This window comes from Odontomachus brunneus, unplaced genomic scaffold (genome assembly GCF_010583005.1).
Source record: "Odontomachus brunneus isolate Ranch 3 - 2012 unplaced genomic scaffold, Obru_v1 Obru_scaffold_055, whole genome shotgun sequence".
In the NCBI taxonomy this organism is placed as follows: Eukaryota; Metazoa; Arthropoda; class Insecta; order Hymenoptera; family Formicidae; genus Odontomachus; species Odontomachus brunneus.
Window position 1 is genome coordinate 1,116,590 of NW_022639505.1, and position 6,000 is coordinate 1,122,589.

Consider the following 6,000-nt stretch of genomic DNA (forward strand, 5'->3'; position numbering starts at 1 on the left):
AATTCTGTTCCTGAGGCCGGATTGTATCTCGCGTCGCGCCATCAGTTGTCCGTCTGTCTGTGCTTAGAAGGTGTCTTTGTGTGTCGTTGTATTGTCGCACGCCCAGGGTGAACGGCACGAGGTGATGTGATCGATTCCTGCGCGTTTCGCCTCGATCGCTCGTGGAGCTCTGCTCCGCGTCAATGGTGCAAGTGATCATCGCACGCGCGTACAGTCGTTTGCACAAAGTCGTCTCGCAGCGCTTTTGACGAGCGAACACGCGAGAGTCTAACGAGTCCGCGGACTCTGTGCGCGAACTTGAACACTGAGGGAACTTCGAAAGCTGGCAGCTTTCTCAATACGAGGTGTCTGAAGTAATTCGTGAGCAGAAGTGCAAATATTCAAGAAGTTAAAGGCTCTTCACACATGCAATGAAACGACATAAGGAAAAGGCTAATAAGAGCCAATCGCACAAGGGAAGTTATGTATTTGATGAAACCATTGTTACATTTATTTACAATTCAATTTTAAGTAAGTGTAATAATGGTTTCATTAGATATATAACTTCGCCTGTGCGATCGGCGGTTGGTTCTTATTGTAGAAGTATAGATATCCTTATATCGCACAAGTTACCTGAAAGAATGTAGCCAACTTTATGCAAACGACTGCACGGATCATTACGCCGTTACGACTTTCGGACTCCTTCGCTTTTCCATTAGTTCTCCGTCGCGTGCTCGACTCGAAGTGTGTTTTCTCGAAAACGCGTCTGTTCCAGCAGCAATTTCAGATTCGTATTTTTCGGTTGTGTGTGTTTTTTCTCAGCGTGTGTTCAATGCGCGAATAAATTTTCAAATATTTTTTCTCAGTGAGTGATCGCCGTGTCCCTTGAATTCGGATGACTTTCCCCGCGAGTCGAAGCTTTATTTTCGACCCCAGAACTTTCTAACATTTGTACATTCCGAAAGATCAGTGTATATTCAGTGCATTGAAAAAAAAATTCTCAAAAATTTACCTATAGGATATATAAAGTTCCTTTCCGTAAAATAAAATTTACGCTTGTGTGAAATAAAAATAAAATTCTGTGAAATAATTGCATCCCACGACTAAACTTTCATGAATGAACTGAAAACTTCTACCGCATTATCAATTAATATTACGGCTGCCGATAGTCAACGACCTATTTCCATCAGAAATGGGACTTCTTCAGAAAACGACAGGTTTCAGAAAAAAAGAAATGCGTGACGCAAGGCAAGGAAAGTTATTCAGTGTATATTCAGTGCATTGAAAAAAAAATTCTCAAAAATTTACCTATAGGATATATAAAGTTCCTTTCCGTAAAATAAAATTTACGCTTGTGTGAAATAAAAATAAAATTCTGTGAAATAATTGCATCCCACGACTAAACTTTCATGAATGAACTGAAAACTTCGTTCTACCCGCATTATCAATTAATATTACGGCTGCCGATAGTCAACGACCTATTTCCATCAGAAATGGGACTTCTTCAGAAAACGACAGGTTTCAGAAAAAAAGAAATGCGCGACGCAAGGCAAGGAAAGTTATTTCGTTTCACACGACGTCAATCGCAGATACGAAACGCAGCGTTATGAATTCATTTCAACACAAGCTTGCAGATCCATCATTTCTCGATTGCTCGGGCAGTGTTGAGCGTCGCAGAAAAACAGAACAATACTTCCAGCGCGAAGAGCAGCGTTCGTCGACGTCGTTCGTGTCTTCTGGTCGTAAAACCCCGATGCGGCTCGGGGTGTGACGCTCGTCGCCGAGCTCTGTGAATTCTCGTCGGATCGGGGCGACGTCGCGTCGGGAAATTGATCGCGCTCGGACGCACAACGCCGTGTCGTCACCTTCGACACGGCGAAATGATCGACGTCGCGTTGATTGACGGGAGCGCGTGCCGCGCGCCGGCACGTGAAAAGTGCTCCTCGCGATCGATTTGACCTGTTCCCGATACGTTTCACCTGCGCCACTACGGCTTTAGCGCGTGATGCGATCGCTGCTTTACGAGCAGTCTGTCGTCGCCCCGTAAAACCGTCTCGATAGTGTCGCGTGGTGTGCGCGTTCTCGCGCGGCTCGAACAGATGTGCGCGCATTTATCGCTGAAACGAGTTCAAATGGGTGCTGCCTAGAGATCTGCCGTGCTAAGGAAAAAGTGGTTTACTGCGTTTGCCTTCAAGCTGAGAAAATCGACGAGAACTGCTCGAGTAGAAACATCTCAGGGAAAAACTGATTACTGCCCAGTAACTAGACAGTTTTTACTGGCGAGGATTAATTAGACAGTTACCGCTTTGAAACTTGGTAGAAAATACTGGCTATTTTTTCATGGCCAATTAGTCAGAAACTAGACTTGAAAAAATAGTAAATAAATACTGGACAGTTTCTGTCCATTAAAAACTCTGAAAATACTGTTCAGTATTTCTTGGGTAGTGTTTTGTCAAAAACTATGTAAAGAAAATAGTAAGTAAATATTGGATAGTTTCTGTCCAGTAAAAACTCTGAAAATACTGTTCAGTATTTCTTGGGTAGTGTTTTGTCAAAAACTATGTAAAGAAAATAGTAAGTAAATATTGGATAGTTTCTGTCCAGTAAAAACTCTGAAAATATTGTTCAATATTTTTTAATCATATTTGTTAGAAACTATATAAAAAATATGGTAAGGAAATGCTGTGCATTTTCTGTCCAGCAAAAAATCGGAAATTACTGACGAATTTTTTCGAGATAGTTCCTGGCCAAAATAAAATAAAATATTATATTAAAGATGAAAAAAAATTTTTTTAATAAAAATTATAAAAATTTAATTTTAATAAAATTATAGTTTTGATACATATATAGTTAAATTATTTATAACTATTAATAAACTGAAAAAAAATAGATACTGATCAGAAACCAATAAAAAAATGCTTATAAAATAGTCAAAAACTACATAGAAACTAGTAAAAAACTGCTTATAAACTGCTGATAAACAGATTAGATATTGATCAAAATCTAATTAAAAACTGATCTGTCTAGTTCAACTGTCACATTTTTAACGAAGTGAGTGTCGATCAAACCAGTCAGTTTCTAATCAAGAAAAACTGACTAAAAACTAGCTAGTTACTAAAAATTCCTGGACAGTTACTGGTCAGAAATTGGATAAATTTCTACTCAGATGTCTGCTTAGGGAATCGTAATGGAGATTCTGTGAAATAAAAATAAAATTCTGCGAAATAATTTTATCCTACGAATAAACTGAAAACTTCGTTCTATCCACATCATCAGTTAATATCACGACTGTCGATAGTTAACGACCTATTTCCATCAGAAATGCCAGACTTCAGAATGACAGGTTTTAGAAAAAAAGAAATGCGTGATGCAAGGCAAGGAAAGTTATTTAGTTTCACACAACGTCAATCGCAGATACAAAACGCACCGTTATGAATTCGAGCAATTTCAACACAAGATTGCAGATCCATCATTGGTAAATGGTAAATCTCTATGAATACAAAAGCATATATTGGGTAAATCGGGTACGCTTTTGTTTATTCTGCAATAAAGTTATTTTTTTAAATATTTACTACTCGAAAATGCACTTAAGATTCTTGCTTCTTGAAAATACAAGAGAAAAAAAGTCATATTCGAAACTTTTACCTAAACCCGTTTTTATTTCAATAAATAATAATTGTTAGTTTTTGTCAATACAATTAGACGTAGTTCTTTGTCACGAATCTGTTAGTATAAAAAACTCATTTTTCTTAAAAATGTGACTTAACCACTTTTTTCCTTGGCACGGCAGAGATGTGCCTCTTGAAATTGTGCGTCGCGATCTTTTTGTCTTGCTTAATCGCAACCAGTGCGATATATCGCATCAATTTTATGTCACAAGCATGATTTTCGATTACAATGTTTAAATAAAAGTTAAACATATTAAAAATAAATAAGTCCACATCGAAATATTTTTTTTTAAATGTCTGCTATAAGAAAACAGAGGTACTTTCTAGCATTTGTATATTTCGAAAGATTAGTGTATATTCAATTCATTGAAAAAAAAGTTCTCAAAAGTTTATCTATTGGATGTATAAAGTTTCTTTCCGTAAAATAAAATTTACGCTTCTGTGAAAAAACAAATTTTTGTGAAATAATTTTATCCCACGAATAAACTTTCATGAATAAACTGAAAACTTCGTTCTACCCGCAATATCAATTAATATTACGATTGCCGATAGTTAACCGACTTATTTCCATCAGAAATAATAGACTTCTTCATAATGACAGGTTTCAGAAAAAAAGAAATGCGTGATACAAGACAAGGAAAGATTTTCAGTTTCAGCTCAGACGTGTGTTCAACCGTCCGCCTTGTTCGCGTTGAAAACTTTTGGTGGTCGTAAGTAGCGATAGCTGATCATGCAGCCGAAAACAAAGATTCTAATTGCTATAACATTGAAAAGCATTTGCTATGTAACACGTTTAATGTAGCATCATGGAAGTTTTCTAATAAAATTCATAATACATTTTCAGAAAAAGACTTTTGCTAAACGAAAAATTGTATCGTTTCTTTGTTACATGCCAAACCCAGCTTGCTGCTGGTAGTGTATAAAAAAGATTGTACGGAATATTCTACTATATGAAATACATTGAATAATTATAATAATTAACATATTTTTTAAATCATAATTATTAAAATCATAATTATAGAAAAAAATCATAATTATAGAAAAATAAATAAAAACGAAAATAAACATACATATATGAAAATATTGCACATGTATGAAAATACACACAAGCATGAGAAACTAGCATACATATTTTCCTTATATTAATCATAAATGAAGATTTCTGTGTGCACATCTATAATAATTTTAAGTTTATTTCCTCAGTTCTATGCTATATAATACCGAATTCTACAAGATTTTCACAAATAAGTAAAGAGAAACAGAGATAAGTTAAGAATAAATAAATTATGTTTGCATATAATGTTAAAAGCTTCTAATAATATGAGCTACGTTTGCATCGGAAGCAACTGTGTACTTATAGCATTAAAATCATGTGAGAAAGAAGTAAAAATAATTTTGGTTTTATCATTTCGGTATATAAAAATTAATGAATGGCAATACTTCCTTACAAATGCGACCTTGAGTGGCATGATATTTTAAATGGCGGGCGCGATTTCGAGTCGCAAACGCGATTTTAAGTCGCAGACGTGGTTTTGTGATAAGGTCCAATCGCGTATCGCATTGCGATTCAAGAAAGGAGAGTCGCAGTGCTTGCGACATCACAAAATCGCACTCTCGTCGAGCGAGAAGAAATTCGCGTCGATGAGCGCAAAATTAACACAACTGGAACTGCTGACGATTTTCCGAGCCACTTCTGTCAGAGCGGTGAAAACGACAGGTTTTCGAAAAGATACGTGACGCAAGATATTCGTTTATTCTCTGCAATTTCGTTTAAGGCTTTCTCTATCTCTTTTTAATGACGTCAGAAGCGAGAAAATGCATACTAAAAATTCTTGCGAAATACGTCAAAATAAAAATATATATCCATAAAGACATCTGCAATCGATTAAACAAATTTGTAAGATGTCCCGTGCACTCCCCTTTTGCTCTAACAATCAATAACGGCGAAGCGCAAATTTTAAGATATTCCGGTCGCATTGCACAAGGTTCGCGCGATGATTGGCACGCTCGTTTATTATCAACTCGCCGAGATGAGTTCCATTCGAAATCACACCGCCAACATAGAAGTGAATTGCATTCTTACATGTTAAGTTTCACGAAACTTTACATTGACGAAGAGCTAACGATTAAATTGGGAAGATTGCGCATTTAGCAATGTCAATTACTTTAATTTCATTAGATTTTACTTGCGTGTTACTTTAATTTTAACTGTAAAGTCATCAGACGCTAAACACGAGATAAATAAGTTGGATCAATTATATAATCGCTTCACTAAATTTTGAGTTCATTTCACACAGAAGAGGGGATGAAAAACGCTAAAATTGAATAAAAAGATTTGTCGTAAATTAACGTG